Raw genomic sequence first — 19,988 nt, 5'->3', positions numbered from 1 at the left:
TTATTCTCAATTGCAAGAATATTTTGAAAATCTACAAAGACAAGTTTCAAAAAGCTTGCTTCAAACAAAATAATTTTCTCTCATTTGCAAGCTAAAATGTTGGAAAATGAAAAGAACATGGAAGCTCTAAGGAAGTCTATGATAGATATTTTAAAAGATAAATGTGATGATAATAGAACCTAATGGTTTAGGTGTGAGACTTGTCATATTTGGAAAAAAGAGTCAAGAGATCTTAAAGCCAAGTTGAACAAGGTTTTTCAACCCAAAGTCACTTTTGCTATTGACACGTCAAAATATGACATGCCTTCTCATAATCCTTATAGAAGTTATAGTTATGTTGAAAAGAGTTCGAATAGAAAAAGAGCATCTTCTTACAATGTTTATTGCCATTATTTTTGCATGAAGGGTCATACCATTGCAAAGTGTAACTTTAGGAGACTCTTGGTCCCCAAAGGCATTGACAAATGGTTGCCTAAATGCAACCAAGATTTCACTAATCATCAAGGACCCAATAAACATTGGATACCTAGAATTAGTCGTTGATCTTGCAGGATAAATGTCTTGGCACTATGAAAAGAGTATGAGATCTCGTTCGTGGAAGCTCAAGACATAATACTTGTAACACTTCTCTATTTCTTAACTTAATGACAAGGAATATATAATGTGTTACTAAATAGGTTAATGTTTAGTGTTATTTTAATTGGTAAAAGTGTATTGATCATTACTAATATTCTCTATCCTAGAATTGTCGAAAAAGGTATTGTTCTTAATGATGTAAGTTATCTTCGACAAGACATACTCAAGTTCATCAAATTAGGGATTGATCAACCTAAGATGAGAAAACGTGAGGAGGAGGAGCAAGATGATTATCATAATTGAACAAGATTGAAAATCCAAATATTAGGATGATAATCAATTCAAGGAGACTCTTGGGTACATTATTAATAGCACTCTCAAAAACTTGTACAAAGAGAAAAGTGGTAAGAGCGTTTTGATTCTATTTGTGTTTGTGGCACTTACTGCGTTCATTTCAACTTTCGTTCGAAATTTTCTCGTGGAATGCTTGTGCATCCTCTGTCTTCCATATGGTGAGGTTATATCGTTTCAATCCTTTTTCTTATTTCGTAAGTGAGTATTTCTTTTACCTGTTTATTTTTCAAAGGCATATGATGTAGTATATGCATGATATGTGTAACATTTGCTCACTTCCAAAAATTTCAATGCAACCATTGTGTGTTTCATTTTATATGTTTATAGTGGCTTTATACTAAGTGTCATCATACTTGATATATATCTTTTGTCATTTCATGATTACTTTTGTGTGTTCATGTTAATTGCTTTCAAACCATCAAATCACTGCATATGCATAGTCTCTTATTCATTAGTCATGCATAAGTCATTGTGAGTCATCAAACATCATTTCATAAGTCATAAATGTGATTTTTGTCAAGTTTTGTCCATAATGCATCAACACATGGTCGTATAGGTCGGCGCATTATTTGAATTTTTGTATTTGTCAAAAATGCTTCATGATGTGTCGACACATTCATGGATAGGTCGACCTGTAGAATTAATTTTTCTATTCTTGATTAAACACTTCAGTATATGCCGACATATAACTTTAACAGATCGGTACATTAACTTAGAGGTCGACTCATATTCTCTATTTAGTAAAAAAAACATCATTTAACATTCATGCACCCAAAGCTCTCAAGTCTCAAAGCTTCAGCTCATCTCATAAAATTCATTCAATTTCATTAAATCTTGTTTTGTCTCTCTCAACCCATTTCATCTTCATTCACATTTTCATCAAATCTCTTCCATTCATCTTATTTTCCCTCTTTTTCTTTCAAAAACCCTCTTTGTTTATCTAAGTCATAAAAGTTCAAAATTCATACTTGCTCTTTCTATATCCTTACTTCCTTGTGTGTTTTATTGGTTGTGTGTCTTGTTTGAGTGTGTGGGTATTCTTAAATATCTCATTCTCCATCATATTTCATTCGAACATTCTATCAAACACTTGGTGCGCACATCCTATCTCAACTTTTTCAATGGCTCATAAGCTAACAAAGACTAAGGTTGACTCTAAAGGTAAAGGAAAGCCCAGTTCCTCATCTACTGCTATAGAAACTACTTTCTCATTGGTATCTCGAAGGTGTATTGAGGAGTTTGAAGAAAATCACAATGATAGGATAGTGGTAAAACAATATGTGTGAAAAGAAAAATATGTTGCTCAGTTGGCTCTTCCTATTGTTGTTGAGTTGGTCTCTCATCAGAAGATTGACTACTTTTTGCAACTTGCACAAGATTACAATGCGGATCTTATTCGTGTGTTCTACTATGGGCTACATGCAAAAGATGGTTCTCGTTTTTAGTTTACCATTGGGAATGTGATTTACGAGTTTACAGATGAATTGTGGAATTCTTTATTTGGGATAACTATTACTGATCGTGATGTGGGAGATGAACCAGATCCATTGGTGACAGATGTTTATACTCATGTTGATTATAATGGGAATGCTACGGTGAACGAAATTCTTAGAGCTTTTCATCTAGAATGTAGCTTTGAACCTCTTACTACTGAACAATTAAAGATGGTTCCAAGGATTTTGCTTTGGCTTGTTTCTCACATTCTCTGTCCGAAAATGGTGGTTTTTCAAGAATTGATTATTTTGAAGTTCACTTGGTCTACATTCTGCTCAACAAAGTTAAGATAAATTGACCTCATTACATTATTTCGAGGATTTTTGCTATAAAGAAGTGAAACAAAGGTACTTCATTTTGCTATGTGTCTATGGTTTCAAAGATTTTGAAATTATTCAATATTGGCTTGCCTAACCTGTCATAAAAGTCTCATGGGTTGTACAAGAGTTTTCTCAAAAGACTCTTACAATTTGGGATACTTTTAGGATGTCCGGCGAAGGACATATTACTTCCTTGCTAGTAAGAACTATGCCGACGAGTGTCGAAGGCGAGTCGTATTTGAGGCTGCACAAATATAGCAATACAATCTGATGCAACAACATTTGTCCACTCAAGATTCCAACTTTGATGCCTTTGATTCATACATGACTAAGGCATTGGTGCCATTACGCACTGACATGAATGTAAATCATGAAGCCCTTTTGGCTAGAATTAATCACATTATTTCTACACATGAGGATAACTCTCATTGTTATGAGAGTTTTTACAGGGATATGTGTGATGTTATATATTCTCAATACCGCAATGAAGGATATGGCTGGCAAAAGGGTGCACCAAGAGAATGTAGGAGAAGGTAGATTGGTGTTTAAATGATGTGTTGTGAGATTGGTCTGGTGGTGTCCGGTTATGTTTGGTGTCATGTGTATTTATGCATTTTGTCAATTCATGTTTGGTATCTTTATGCATGTGCATTTTGGATTATGGTTTGTTTGGCTCTTGGTTTACGTATTAACAATGGATCTTTAACTGTTTGCATTTAGACAATGAATATTCTACAAGCACATAAATTCACACCTATATCTTACTCCACTGATATCCTTTACAAAAATTGGAAAGGAGCGATCCATAATGAGCTTCAATCCCTTATTAATAATAATACATGTGATTTAACCCCTTTCTCATAACATATGTGTCATAAGATGTAAATGGATCTTTAAACAAAAGTTTCTAACCAATGGTATAATTAAGAGGTATAAAGCTCGTCTTGTAGCTAAATGGTTTAACCAAACTGAAGGTTTGGGCTATCATGACACATTCAACCATGTTATTAAAGTAAGAACAATAAGAATTATTTTATCTATAACATCTTATCAAACTTGGTTTTTACACCAACTTGACATCAACACTGCTATTTTACATGGTTACTTGGATGAGAAGTTTACATGAAAATTCCCCTAGGGCTACACGTATCTAACAAAAATCTTGTGTGCAAGCTCAATGTGTGTGTGTGTGTGTGTGTCGTGCGTGCGTGCATACGTGCATGTGTGTGTGTGTATGCGCGCGCGTGCGTGCGTGCGTGTGTGTGTAGCCTCAAACAAGCTAGTAGTAAATTGAACCATAAGTTAATCACCACCATTACCTCCTTAGGTTTTTACAATCCAAATCTGATTATTCTTTGTTCACTGATCAGTGCATTTTGATGCATATTATTCTATATTTATACTTATGCATTTCCATATTTTAGTTTGGTTATTTTTCCCTTTTAATGTGTTTTTATAATTTATCTTATTTTTACACTTATTTGTTTTTCGCAGTTTATTTTTAGCATTAACAGTCTTCACGAATAAATTCATAATTGAAGCTAGGAGTATCGGATCGAGGCGTGCTACTAGTCGTTGGAAAGCTAAGAGAAAGAGATACGACTTTCATGAAGAAGTCAGAAGCTAATTTAGAATGTAGCATGGTTGAAAAATCCGTTGAAGCCTTTAGCACTAGATTTATATTTTGTGTTGGGTTATTTAGTTTGGGCCTGGGTTATGTTTTGACCAAATTAGGTTTATTCTACTTTTCCTATAACCTAAGCAGCCGAACAGAGTACACGGTATCACTATTCACAAAAATTTGAAAGCTTGTGCGAATTCCATGGAGAATTAATCCCTCTGATTCGATCTGCCGTAACTCAGGTTCCAAAACTTGAGATTATTATAATGTTAATTTTAGTTTAATTCCTTTCAATGATATTTTGTGTTCTTGTATGCTTAATTCGATTGCATGAAATATATTGATTCAATTTGGTTGATTGTATGATCCTAACATAGACACGTCACGTTTGCTTAATTCATTTTTGTGTCTGATCAATCATGTTTGCTTAATCCATGAAAACTTATCCCGTTTGCTTAATTCAGACAATAGGATCATACATCTCACAAACTTCACCGCGCTTGTCATTGAGTTTGTATCCAAATAGGAATAGACAATCCGCTTAGGGTATTAAAATTATATTAATCGATGATAGTAGGAACTAAATCGGTAGATTGAATTATTTCGTAATCACTTATTTCATAACAGCTTATTTCAAGAATTACTTTTAATAATCACTTTTTCTTAATCGAACACCAAACCAAACAACCCCCCCTTAATTCGATTTACCTTTGGATAATAATAATCAAGAATCCTTGTGAGAACGATATCCGAGTTAAAATTGTCGTCGTACTACGTTTTTGAAAAACACTTGTTTTGACCCGCGCGCGACAGCAGATCAAATTGGCGCCGTTGACAGGGATTCTTGTAGATTTTAACCATTATTATAGTCTAACTATTATTATAGTCATAGGTGTCGTGTTTTAACATTTTTTTCCCTAACTTTCTTGTGTTATGGTGTTTTTGTGTTTTAGGATAAAAAAAATCTGTTTTTTTTTAAGAAAATCGTCTCAAATTATTCCAATCTTTGTCGATTAACTAGGAAAAAATCAAGGATCAAAAGTCTCTATTTAGGAACTAAATAATGGAAGTCATCCTAAAAACCCGAAATTCCTTATTTTTCTATTTTTTATGATTTTGTTTCTGTTTTGATAGTTTCATAAAATTCCGAAAAAAATCTCAAAAATTTTAATTGATGTTATTAGATTAATTTTTGTGTTTTTGTATTTTTTTTCCTTTTATATTAATCGTTTTTTCGTATTTCAATTGTTTTTACTTAATAGGGACATTGTCAGTATTTTCCTATTTATTGTTGCATTGCTGAATTAGTTGTGTTTTCTCATTGTTTGTTAATTTTTTTTTCTTTTCTATTGAGTTTAATATGGCTGACCAAAGAACTCTGAGAGAACATGCTACTCCTAATATGACTTACAATGGTTTATGTATTGAATATGCTGATGTTACTATTCCTTTTGAGTTGAAATCTGGTTTAATACACTTGTTGCCAATGTTTAGTGGTCTTGCAGGTGAGGATCCGCATAAGCATCTTAAGGAATTTCAGGTTGTTTGCTCTACACCATTGAGACCTGAAGGAATCACCGAAGATCACATCAAGCTGAGAGCCTTCCTGTTTTCACTACAGGGTGCTGCCAATGATTGGTTATATTATCTTGAGTCGAAATCTATCGCAAGCTGGAATGCCCTGAAAAAAGTGTTCTTAGAGAGATATTTTCCTGCCTCCAGAGCTGCCTCGATAAGAAAGGAGATTTGTGGTATTAGACAGAGTAATGAGTCATTGACCGAGTATTGGGAGAGATTCAAACACTTGGTATCCAGCTGCCCTCAGCACCGGATCACCGAGCAACTACTCATCCAGTACTTTTATGAGGGTTTGATATCGATGGATAGGAACATTCTTGATGCTGCTAGTGGTGGAGCACTTGTTGATAAGACTCCAGCTGCTGCCAAAGCCCTTATCGAAAATATGTCCCTTAATTCCCAACAGTTCACTACTAGAGACAATTCTGTGCAAAGCAAAGGTGTGAATTAAATTCAGGTTTCTTCCCACAAAGCTTTAGAGACCAAAATTGACGTGCTCACTGCCTTAGTCAAATAGCTGGCAGTAGCAAAACCTCAAACAACAACAGTGTGTGGTATTTGTACTTCTCATGAGCACCCGACCGATACTTGTCCTATTCTGAGAGACGAGTCTATTACTGAGCTGCCACAAGCTTATGCAGCCAACCTTTACAATCAAAACAGGTACAATAATACTTCTGACCTGTCCACCAACAAATACCATCCCAATTGGAGGAACCATCCCAACCTTCGATATGGAAACCCACAACAGAACCCACCTTAAGTGGCTGCCCCTGCACCTTCCGGACCATCTTTAGAAGATCTTGTCAAACAAATGGCCGCCAACAATCTCCAATTCCAACAAATAACCGATTCTAGCATTCATACCTTGAACACACAAATGAGACAACTTACTACTCAAATAAATAACATGCAAGCCCAAGGGTCGAACCAGCTTCCAGCCCAAACAGTTGTTAATCCAAAGGATTCTAATGCTAATGTGAGTGCGATTTCGTTGAGATCTGGAAAGGTTACTGAAACAACCCCTGAAAAAAATAAAAAAATTATTGAGGTAACATCTGAACTTGAACCTACTCCATTTGAACCTGTTTCATCTGAAAAAATTAAAGAAAAGGAGTATGTGCCACTAGTCCCCTTCCCACATAGAGTTCTGAAAAATAAAAGAATTGAGGAGGGAGACAAGGAAAGAAAGATATTGGATGTTTTTAGAAAAGTTGCGATAAATATTCCGCTTCTTGATGTAATTAAACAGGTTCCTAAGTATGCAAAGTTTCTGAAGGATTTGTGTACAAATAAGAGGAGGATTAAAGGAAGTGAGAGAGTTCACTTGGGAAGAAATATTTCTGCTTTCATTCAGCCCAAGCCTTCATCTGAAAAAGTTACAGGCGAGAAAAATGTTTCAGCCATCACTCAGCTCTTGCCACAAAAGCAGAAGGATCCAGAAACTTTTATTGTCCCTTGTACCATCGGGGATAGTAAATTCGAGAATTGCATGCTTGATTTGGGAACGGGCATTAATGTTATGCCTACTTCTATTTATAATAACCTTAATCTTGGTCCTTTGTAGCATACAGGTTTGATCGTCTAACTGGCAAACAAGAGCAATGCACGCCCGACTGGCGTAGTGGAAGATGTCCTTGTCCATGTTAATCTAAGTATAAACTATTATAGTACGACTTAAGGTGTGAAAGTAGTATACCTTGATCTCTTGCGTTATCATCTAACAAATTAGTCTCCAAGAGATCCATGCAAATTGAATTTGCATAGTTGGTTTTACCATTAACAACCTTACCTTCAATGGACAGTCCTAAAAGCATGTAGACGGCTTTTAATGTCACGGTACACTCACCGGTTGGGAACCAAAATGTGTGTGTCTCTGGTTGCCATCTTTCGCATAAAGCTAGAATGAATTTGTTATCTACGGACCAAGACAAAATCTTGCTTATATGACCAAAATCGGCGAGTTCAACATAAGGTTGAATCATCGGGTCCATATGGACATATTCGTGGACCCGAGTCCGGAACCTTGATACATCCTATAAAAGAAAGAACAAAAAACTTGACTAATTTGGTATGTTAAAATAAAAGGGGGTTGGTGAAGATGAAAGAAAAAAAGTTAACAAAAGAAAAAACTTACATATGTTGCGATGTTTGTAACCGTTCCTCTATGTGATTCGCCCATTGTGAGGATAGACATTTTGTCGGGGGGTTGGTGCAGATGAAACTACAAGAAGTTGTTGCAAATTAAATTGTATAAGAAGTATTATAGAAGAAGTAGTGGAAGTGATGGTGTGGAAGAAGTGTTGATGGAGTGAATGTATTTATAGGCAAATGGATGGGAGCATGAAAAGTTGTGCTTGCATGGTGTCTCCACTTGAATTGGAGACCATGTACAACCTTTAAGAGGTGTCGCCATTCAAATTGGCGCCTCCATAGGGACATGCATGCAAGACCTAGGTCTGATTGCTTGGTTCTGAGGTATGCATGCATGCTTTGACAAGGTGTCGCCAAATGGATTGGCGCCCATGTGCAAGGAATGAATGAGGGCACCAATTCATTTGGAGTGTGTGTCTGCATGTATGACACGTGGATGTCCTCTCTCTCTTGTATGCTGAACATGTCACTTTTTAGTAGCTTGCATGGTTGACACATCATTTCGTAGTAGCTTGCATGTGCGACACGTCACTCCGAACTAGCTAGCATGTGAGACACATCATTTCCCTATTTAAGTGTCTTACTATCAACATCCAAGACACTTCACTCACATTCATCTGCAACAAGAAAATAGTTTTCATCTGCACAATGTCATCTTCACCAAAATACAGTGTCAACGTTCACTACAACGGTGAAACATACGAGTCTGAGTTGTATGGTTTTTATTTTCGAAACAGTAATATCATTAGACTCATGATCAAGAGAAACACAACCTTCGTGCATTTGAAAAAAAGAATACAATACTTTATAGGATCGGGTATTGTGTCAAAGATCACGTATCAAAATCCAATATTTTTTTAGAATAGTCAATGCAAGTTTTTTCCCCTTAAGGTACGAGACGATGAAGATGTTGAATACATGTTTGTTAGTCATGAACATTCAGGCTGCAATTGTATTGAGTTTTACATTACTCTTCAACCATGTATACCATCTCAGCAGTCTCAAATAACCAGTTAGGATGAATCTGGTGAATTTGATCCATAATGATCAGATGACGTCAACCCAGAAGTAGAAGCAGAAGTGGACGTCGTTGATGAAGAAGAAAAGGAGACCGAGATACATTTTGATCACATGTTGAACAACGACATTGAATATGATGATCATCCACCACCAATACCTCCTAGTCATGTCTATAATCCGCCTCAACATATGACAAATATTGATCTGCACGACAATGAAACATCCAACAGTGTTTTCTATAATCCGTATCTGAGATCAGAAGGTGAATTAAAGGTGGGAGACATGTTTCGTACCAAAGAAGAATGTGTTCTAGCTATCAAAAAATTCCACATGAACAACTCTGTTGATTTTACAGTGAAACACACTGATTCTAGAAGGTATGTTATCGAATGTCGTAACATACTTTGTAAGTTTCATTTGGCTGCGTCTTATAAAAAGAAAAATGACTCTTGGGAGATCGCTTCAATAAACCCACCTCAAAGTTGCATTGCAACTAACGTTGAACAAGATCACCGTAAACTAAGCGCTGTGTTGATATGTCAAGACATTCTGCCGTTGGTTAACAAAGACCGATCAGTGAAGGTGAGTATAATTATATCCCATATCAGAACAACATATAATTATACTTCATCTTACAAGAAAGCTTGGATTGCGAGAACAAAGGATGTTGAACAAGTATTCGGCAAATGGGAGGATTCATACAAGGAATTGCCACGGTTTTTATGGGCACTAAAAACATATGTCCCAGGAACTGTGGCAATTATGGAGACATTGTCAGCGATGATGCCAAACGGAACATGTGCTACAGGTAATAGAATCTTTCACCGTCTCTTTTGGGCATTTGACCTGTGCATCAAAGGTTTCACATTCTGCAAACCTATTATTCAAATTGATGGTACTTGGTTATACGGAAAATACAAGGGTACTTTGCTCATGGTGGTTGCACAGGACGACAACAACAATGTCTTTCCCATTGCCTTTGCTCTGGTTAAAGGTGAAACGGCTGGTGGATGGGGTTTCTTTCTTCGACATCTCAGAACGCATGTGGCTCCACAAGCCAATCTCTATTTGATTTCTAATAGACATGCTGCCATTGAGAGTGCCTACAACAACCATGACAACGGATGACATGATCCTCCTTCTACCCATGTCTATTGCATCAGAAACATTGCACAAAACTTCATGCGTGCTATAAAAGATAAGAATCTTCGCAAGAAGGTGGTGAATACTGGGTATGCTCTAACTCAGCCGTCATTTCAATATTATCGTGATGAAACTAAACAGTCTAATGAAGACGCAGGGAGATGGCTAAATAACATACCAGTAGAGCAGTGGACAAGGGAATTTGACAGAGGTTGTCGATGAGGCCACATGACAACAAACCTTGTGAAATGGATGAACGGGGTATTCAAATGAATTCGAAATCTGCCGATAACCGCCTTGGTAAGATCGACCTATGATAGGTTGGCTTCTATGTTCGCAACCAGAGGTAAAAGATGGAGTGCAATGTTAATATTCGGGCAAGTATTCAGTGAGTGTTGCATGAAGGTCATGAAAGAGGAGAGCATCAAAGCTAACACACACGTTGTAACAGTCTTTGACCGTCATAGGCAAAATTTCAACGTCCAGGAAACAATGGATCACAACGAGGGGAGACCAAATTTAGCCTATGCTGTTAGACAAAACAGAAGTTGGTGCAATTGTGGAAAATTCCAGGCCTTCCGCATTCCTTGCTCCCATGCCATTGCAGCATGCACTTATACTCGTCAAGACGCTTACATCCATTTATCTGATGTGTACAAGACTATCACCGTCATGAATGTATATAATCAAAGCTTCTCGGTACTACCAATGGAGAAATACTGGCCTCCATATGAAGGTGATATAGTTTGGCACAATGACGAGATGTGTAGAAAGAAAAAAGGAAGGCCAGACAACACACGTATCAGGACAGAAATGGATTCCACAGATGAAATGATAAGATTATGTAGTATCTGTCATCAACCAGGACACAACAAGAACAACTGTCCCAGTCGAGGAGCATCATTTGGGTCTTAAGCTTTTTGTAACATTGTATTTCTGTAACCTTCAACCATTATATATCATTAAGTTTTTGTTACAACGAGGTTCACAACAAACATCAGTACAAAATAAGTTATATGAAAATAGAAATATTTCTAACTTATTACAACAATCAAATTGATGACATCTCGACCGAACATCATTTCCCTAGCATCCTTATTAGTCTTCATTCGCACACAACCAAAGATACTGTCGAGTCTCTCAATACTTCTAATTTTTTCCCCTTATGGTATTTTCCCATCTAACCAACAAACCAACTCCCTCTTCAGTTGATCGAACATAGTGATGTTCTAGAACAACATCAGCATCTGAGATTTGTCTCTCGCATAAATCACCTTTCCGTATCGGCGACAAACACCAAACATGATTGCCAAATGATTAATTGAGACGTGGAACAATGACTCACACAACGCATCTATTTATAACACAAAAATTGCATTTTACACTGAGGCGCCAATCCAATTGGTGCCTCCTCTCAAGCTATACACAGGGGCGCCAATCCAATTGGCTAGGGCACCTGCCCTAGCCAATCCAATTGGCACCTGCATTCAATTTTTAAGAGGAGTCGCCAATTGAATTGGCGCCTCCTTCTAAAAGTGGGGTAGTTTGAGTTTTTTTTTGAAATCAGGGGTATTTTGGGAATTTCCTTGAAAAAGTGGGTTATTTTTGTAAAAAATTCTAAATTTTAGTATGAGTTTTATATATTTAAGTTAGCTATTATTTTATAGTTATTTTATTTTTTATTAATTCTATTACCTTGTTAAAAATATAGTCTTCTTTGTGTGATTAGTTTCGCTTGAGATAAGCACACCTAAAATTGAATTATGAAATGTAATACAATATCGTTTAAGAGAGGTATTACACAAGTGTATTATCAATTAAGAAAAGCAGGCCAAAAGTTGAATCATGAGATATAATACAATATTGCTTGAGAGAAGTATTATACAAGTGCAAGATCAATTGAGAGAAAGACATTTATATTTGTGTTATGGCATAATGCAGTATCATTAAGAGAATCACGACCCTCTATAGATTAGAATGGTATCAAGAAAGATAAGAAGTTTAGGGTATAAGAGCATGATATCATAGTTTGAATTATGATTGAACTTGATTATTATCGTAGTTTATATTGATATCAAATATTTATTGCATTGTAATAAGGTTACTTTAACATGAAAATATTTATTTTTCAATTGTTAATATGTAGATGTTTGATGTTGATGGTGTGTTAAATGTAATTTTATATCATATTACATTCCAATTAAGATTGACTTGCCAATTAAGATTGGCCCGACCATCTTCACTATTACCTTCCAAGTTATGGACATACACCCTGGATATAGTTGCTTGCTTGGAAGACCTTGGATTCACTCTGCGGGCAGAGTAACCTTTACCTTACACCAAAAGTTAAAATTTATCACGAATGACAAGATGATCGTGATTGGAGGTGAAGAGGACATCCTGGTTAGCCACTTGACTTCTTTCAGATATATCGAAGTGGAAGGAGAAATCACTGAGACACCATTCCAGTCCTTGGAAGTGGTGAATGTATTGACAATCCAACAGATATCTGAGTCACCAAAATCAACGTTGTCAATGGCCTCCTGGCAAGGAGCTAAAGCTGCTATGAGAATGGGAACGCCCAAGGCTGGGGTAAAATGATAGAAGTGCGCGAAAAATGGAACAAGTTTGGTTTGGGATATGAACCATCCCCAGTTGGAACAAGTAGTCAGCATGACAAAAAGCAGATCCCCCCTGTTGAGGAGATATTCACCAGTGCTGGCCATGTCTTTGGAGATCAAGTTGCGATGATTAACGAAGAAGCTTATGATGAGATGATGTCCAGCTGGATACGTCAGACAACACCCAATGAAGAACTAAAGAACTGGAAGACTGTAGAAATCCCCCAATTCTTTCAAAAGTAATTTTATTGTTTTAATCAAAACCCTGTGCTCTGGCCAAGGCATTGTGGCATGTTGTAGGGACTCCTTATTTTTAGAACTTCGATTATCATTAATAAAATGGCAATTTGCATTCAAATTTTTGTTCCTTTTCTTTCACTTTTATCTACAATAAAAATGGCATTAATTCTTATGCACACACTTTCTAAATAAACTGCATAAATCATAACATGCAGAGACACCACCGAGACCGTTGATAACGACACTGTTATAGCCTTACATGATTTTGACTGTCCAATTTACCAAGCCAAAGACGAAGGCGGAGAAGATTGGGAACTCCCTGAAGAGCTGGCCAGATTACTCAAATAAGAAGAGAAAGTCATTCAACCATACCAAGAGGACGTCGAAGTCATCAATCTCGGAACTGAGGAAAGCAAGAAAGAAGTAAGGATATGCGCAATCCTTCAAGATGCAGTGAAGGCAAGATTGATAGAGCTCCTCCTCGAGTATGCCGATGTGTTTGCTTGGTCATACCAATATATGCTTGGGCTAGACACTGATATTGTTACACATAAGCTTGTGTTCAAAGAAGAATGCTCTGCTGTCAAACAAAAGCTAAGAAGAACTCGTCCAAACATGGCTCTCAAGATTAGAGAGGAGGTAAGAAATCAGTTTGACGCTGGTTTCCTAGAAGTTGTTAAGTACCCACAATGGGTTGCCAACATTGTACTAATACCAAAAAAGAATGGAAAAGTCCGCATGTGCGTTGACTACCAAGACTTAAACAGAGTTAGTCCCAAAGGCGATTTCCCATTACCTCACATTGATGTATCGGTAGATAACACAACTCAGTTCTCAGTATTTTCCTTCATGGATGGTTTCTCCGGGTATAACCAAATTAAAATGGATCCAGAGGACATGGAGAAAACTACATTCATCACCCCTTGGGGTACCTTCTGTTACAAGGTAATGCCATTCAGATTGAAAAATGCAGGGGCAACATATTAGCATGCCATGGTGACTCTCTTTCATGACATGATTCATAAAGAGATTGAAGTGTATGTCGATGATATGATTGCCAAATCCTAAACAGAAGAAGAGCGCATCACTAACCCGAAGAAGCTATTTGCTCGGATAAGGAAGTTTATGTTGAGACTTAACCCTAACAAATGCACATTTGGGGTTCAATTTGGGAAGCTTTTAGGCTTTGTTGTAAGCCAGAAAGGAATTGAAGTGGATCCTGACAAGGTCAGAGCTATTCAGAACATGCCTGCGCCGAAAACTAGAAAGAGGTTCGCGGTTTCTTGGGAAGGATGAACTACATCGCCAGATTTATCTCTCATCTCACTGCCACATGCAAACCAATATTTAAGCTCCTAAGGAAAAATCAAGAAGTGGAGTGGAATGATGACTGCCAAACAACCTTTGACAAAATCAAAGAATACTTACAAGAACCACCAATTTTAATGCCGCCGGCTCAGGGAAGACCTCTCATCATGTACTTAATAGTACTCGATGAATCTATGGGTTGTGTGTTGGGACAACAAGTCGAGACTGGTAAAAAAGAGCATGCCATCTATTATCTGAGAAAGAAGTTTAATGATTGTGAGACCAAATATTCATTGCTAGAAAAGACTTGTTATGCACTCGCGTGGGCCGCTAAGCGTCTCAGACAATACATGCTGACACATACGACTTGGTTGATATCCAAAATAGATCCCATTAAGTACATATTCGAGAAACCAGCTCTTACCGGAAAAATTGCCCGATGGAAGATGTTGTTATCTGAGTATGATATCCAATATGTTGCACAAAAGGCCATCAAGGGGAGTGTACTAGCAGATCATCTTGCTCACCAACCGATAGAGGATTACCAACCTTTGAAGTTTGACTTCCCAGACGAGGACATCATGGTTGTCAAAGACTCAGAAACCCCTGAGGGACCTGAACTAGTTGAACAGTGGACTCTCATGTTCGACGATGCTTCAAACGCTATAGGTCATGGGATTGGGGCAGTGTTGATGTCTCCCAAGAATTTTCATGTACCATTCATTGCAAAGCTTTTCTTCCCATGCACGAACAATATGTATGAGTATGAAGCCTGCATATTGGGGCTAGAGGAAACTATTGAGTTAAAAATAAAAATCCTGGAGGTATTCAGAGATTCCGCTTTAGTGATACACCAAATCAGAGGTGATTGGGAAACGAGACATGCTAAACTAATTCCGTATCGAGATTATGTGTTAAAGTTACTCCCAAAATTTGACAAAATTACTTCAACTCATATTCCTCGAGAAGAGAATCAGATGGCAGATGCTCTAGAAACTTTGGCCTCCATGTACAAGTTAATATGGCCTAACCATCAGCCTAATATTGAAGTCAGGCGGTTTGACGAACCTGCTCATTGTCTGACGATAGCAGAAGAGTCGGATGACAAACCCTGGTTCTTCAACATCAAATATTATCTGGAAAAACAAGAATACTCGGAAGAGGCTTCCAGCCTTGACAAGAGGACTATACGGAGGTTGGTGTCGAAGTTCTTCTTGAATGGGGATGTGTTGTACAAGCGAAATTATGACATGGTCCTACTAAGATGCATGGGCAAACATGAAGCTAATCAGCTTATGAAGGATATACACGAAGGATCCTTTGGCACCCATGCAAATGGGCATGCGATGGCAAAGAAAATCCTGAGGGCCGGTTACTACTGGTTAACAATGGAAAGTGACTGTTATCATTACACTAGAACATGTTACAAATGCCAAATCTACGCCGATAAAGTGCATGTACCGCCTATTTCGCTAAATGTTATAGCATCACCCTGGCCTTTCTCTATGTGGGGAATTGACATGATCGGAATGATAAAACCCAAAGCATCTAATGGACATAGGTTTATCTTGGTGGCCATAGACTACTTCACCAAATGGGTCGAAGCCGCATCCTATGCGAATGTCACAAAGCATGTAGTCACTCGTTTTTTAAAGAATAGTATCATATGTCGATACGGGGTTCCTAGCAAAATCATCACTGATAACGGGTCCAACCTCAACAACAAGACCATGGAAGAGTTGTGTGCAACATTCAAAATCGAACACTATAACTCGTCACCATATCGGCCCAAGATGAACGGGGTTGTTGAAGCTGCGAACAAAAATATCAACAAAATTATTCAGATGATTGTACTTACGTATAAGGATTGGCATGAAATGCTACCTTTTGTGTTGCATGATTATCATACATCAGTGTGTACTTCAACAGGGGCAACCCCTTATTCCTTGGTTTATGGTATGGAAGCAGTCCTCCCTATAGAAGGGGAGATCCCCTCGATGAGAGTCTTGATGGAGGCTAAGTTAGACGAGACAGAATGGGTTCAAGCAAGGTTCGATGAGCTCAACCTTATTGAAGAGAAGCGCTTAAAAGCGTTACGTCACGATCAACTCTATCAGAGGCGTCTTAAGAAGGCATTCGACAAGAAAGTCTGTCCTAGGGTATTCCAAGAAGGAGATTTGGTGTTGAAGAAAATCTTGCCCGTTCACAAGGATTTTAGGGGAAAGTGGACACAAAATTATGAAGTTCCATTTGTGGTGGTTAGATCCTTTTCCGGAGGCGCTCTAATCCTTGCGACTATGGACAGTGATGAATTTCCACTTCTCACAAATGCCGATGCAGTTAAAAAGTACTTTGCCTAAAAAAGTGGAATAATAAAGGCCGCTAAATCAAAAATCTGAAAGGGCGATTTAGGCAAAAATGGCTATCCTGGTGGATCGAAAACCCGAAAGGGCGGTCTAGGAAAAAATTAGGGATAAAAATAAAAATTCTGCTCGCTGAGTTGAAAACCCGAAAGGGCGACTCAGGCAAAAATGGGTATCCTGGTGGATCGAAAACCCGAAAGGGTGATCTAGGCAAAAATTAAGGATTAATTCCAAGGCAAAGAACTGCACTTTCATGCATTTATCGTACCCCTGAAGGCGAAGAATCAACCTACCTGACTTTTTTGGAGGCAAGGTGCTTGGACCGTCAAAGACATAAGGATTATAACAGTGTTGAAACTCAATGGAAACTCAATTTTTATTGCCATTATGTCTTTATACATAACAATTACCTTATTAAGGAATTGCATCTTTATGTACAATTGCCCATTCAAGGGTCAAGTCAATAAAAAGAGAATTTTTCTCATCACAGTTGTGCCCAAATTATTTTGTATTTTATCTGTTTGTTTGGAAAACACATTTATTTTTGATAAACACCATTCTTAAAATTTTGGAGAAAATAAAACACGTATTTGAACAAAATGATAAAATTACTCTCGAGATATTAAGAAGGGGAGACTCATAGCCTCCAAAGTTTGTTCTTATTGCATAAAGATGTAAGATCATTCGTAGACAACCATGGTCATTCCAATTGCTAACCAGTTCAATTCCTTTTAAGAATGTACTCAGGTGTGGCCTATCACCAGCAAGTCTCTAGTGCAATTCTAGCAAAAGAATTAATAAATTGTGGCGTAGTTGAAGTATCGAGTGTTGAAAGGTGTGAACCCTTCAATAGCTTGGAATGCCCAAATATATTTCCAATTACCCAAAGGGGTATCAGAGTTTAATTTCCATTTGGTCTCCCCGACAACAGAAAGTCCATACTATTAGCATCATCATCAAGACGAAACTCCTTAACTGGGGAAAAAAACCCTTTGTCTTCAAGGAGGGAGGGCAACTTCAAAAAGGGCATACCCAATTGTAGCACCTCAAATTTGCACCCTACCATTTTGTACATTCATTTCATATTAGGTCATAACACAATGTAGTCCATTGCATAGCATTGCATAGCCATTTGCCCAAGTGCAAGTTCAACTGACAAATTAGGTCAACTGATCAGGGGAATCAGTCAAACAAGCAAGCAAGTGCCATTGCCATTGAGACAAAGCTCTAGGGTTGTTTTATCAAGTTCATATGGTCTAAGGATCATTGTGAAGTGATTTGGCCAAGGATGGGATGATCAAAGCTCAACAGTCAAGCTGAATGTCCTCTGAAACCCATAAAAGTCAACTGTAAGTCAACCGAGGGCTAGGAGGTGGAGAGATGGGTTGAGACGCTTCCTTCATGTCCCAAAGAAGTTCATTTGTCATTACAAATACTTATCTTGAAGAATTTGAGGTTAGAAATCATTTCGTTCTTTTCTCGAATTAATCTTGGAAATTCAAGTTGAGTTGGATGATCCGAGTTGATTACTGAAAAGTTGATTTGGTTGTGGAAATTTAATCATGATTGCATTGAGCCCATTCTTTCCTTTTTTGTTAAGCCCATAAGTTTGGTCCATTAACCATTTTCCAAATTAATCCATGTTTCTAAACAATTTTTAAATCCACATCAATCCAATTTCATTTTGTTATCCATTCATCAATTTAATAATCCATTTCCTTTTTTCCATAAACCATTCACTAATCCATTTTACTCATATCCATTTCAAATCCAATTCAATTTCATTGTTAATATCAAAGTTTATTCATCCAAATCATCATCCAATCAACCCATATTTCATTTTATTAAACCAACTCACCATTATCCAAACCATTTTTGCATTTGATAAAAATTCTGCATTATAAAATTCTGCACTGCATTACAAATTCTGCATTGCATTCAACAAAATTATGCACTAAAAAAATTCTGCATTGCATTTACAAATTCTGCATAATCAAAATATAAAATTCTACATAAAATGAGAAACAAAATTCTGCATAAAACTGTTATAAAAATTCTGCATTATAAAAATTCTGCATTAAAATCAAAACAAAATTCTGCATAAAATCCAAATGAAAATTCTGCATAAAAGGAAAATATGGAAAAGTTGCAACGCAAAAACGCACAGCATTACGGTAACGCCGGCAATAAAAAACCATTTTTAACCTTCAACAAAAGTCCTGCAAACAGAAATTGACAGTTTCAATTAAAAACTGCAACTAACAGTGAACCTGCATAATTTCACAGAAGAAATAACAAATCCAATAACAAAATTTTCTTCTAACAAATTTCTTCTAACCTCTCATCACTCTATAAAAGCAATTCATCTCTTTTCATCCAGTTTTTTCCTCGATTCAATTCTTCTTCAATCTTCACTTCTCAAACTTCCAGATTCTTCAACCTCATCATAAACTTCTTCTTCTTCAACACAAACTCTCAACCTTCAACCATTGCAAATCCGTAACCGTAACGGTAATCTCCACCTTCACCAAACCTTCAACCACTGCGAATCCATCCAAGAATTCCTCTTCAAAACCTTCAACCATCGTAACCGTAACCGTTTTTCAATTCACAATCACCTTCATCAAAAACTCTCTTCCAATTCTTCAACCTCACCTGCAACAACCTCCATCATCACGGTGAGAACTCACCAACGACCATCGAACCTTCTTCCATCATCATCTTCGTTCGAGCCTATTTCTCCGTCGCGCCACCTTAGTGTTTCGATTCTTGCAAGTAGAAACCGAACCGCTATCACGATTCCACACCGCAACCACACAAGAACTGCGTCACCTTCCTTAGATTCTTCATCCTTCAACGTTGTCTTCCTCACGATTCAAGGATAGTTTTGTTCTCTTCGTCTTCAGTTCCACGCGACGAGCACAAATCCGACTCTTTCTCCGCACACCACGCGACTCCGGTACGATTTTATCCTTCAATTGATTTCATTCCCCGCGTAAGAGTGAACCGTTGAATAATTTTAATCTTGATTGACCGCGGTTCGGGGACGAGTGAACACGGATTCAGAGTTGTGTTCTTGAGATTCTTCACGAGAGGATCAATTCACGTTCACGATTCTTCATTTCCTTAGCGACTCTGTGAGATTATGGTGGAGTCGATCAAGTCGTTTGCTCCCACGTTGAGTCGCGGTGAAGAG

General features: G+C 37.5%; 1 long non-coding RNA gene across 1 annotated transcript; it reads right to left on the bottom strand.

Moving 5' to 3' along the window:
- Positions 1-18,961: 18,961 nt before the first annotated feature.
- LOC127127172 (uncharacterized) lies at positions 18,962-19,279 on the bottom strand. The gene is made up of 2 exons (XR_007805249.1): positions 19,131-19,279; positions 18,962-19,011 (listed from the first exon to the last, which is right to left on the bottom strand). It is a non-coding gene; the product is annotated as an uncharacterized LOC127127172 (long non-coding RNA).
- Between the last annotated feature and the right edge of the window lie 709 nt (positions 19,280-19,988).

The sequence above is a fragment of the Lathyrus oleraceus genome, chromosome 3 (assembly GCF_024323335.1).
Source record: "Lathyrus oleraceus cultivar Zhongwan6 chromosome 3, CAAS_Psat_ZW6_1.0, whole genome shotgun sequence".
Classification (NCBI taxonomy): Eukaryota; Viridiplantae; Streptophyta; class Magnoliopsida; order Fabales; family Fabaceae; genus Lathyrus; species Lathyrus oleraceus.
Note: the sequence above shows the minus strand (reverse complement) of the source record. Positions and strands in the feature narration are given on the sequence as shown.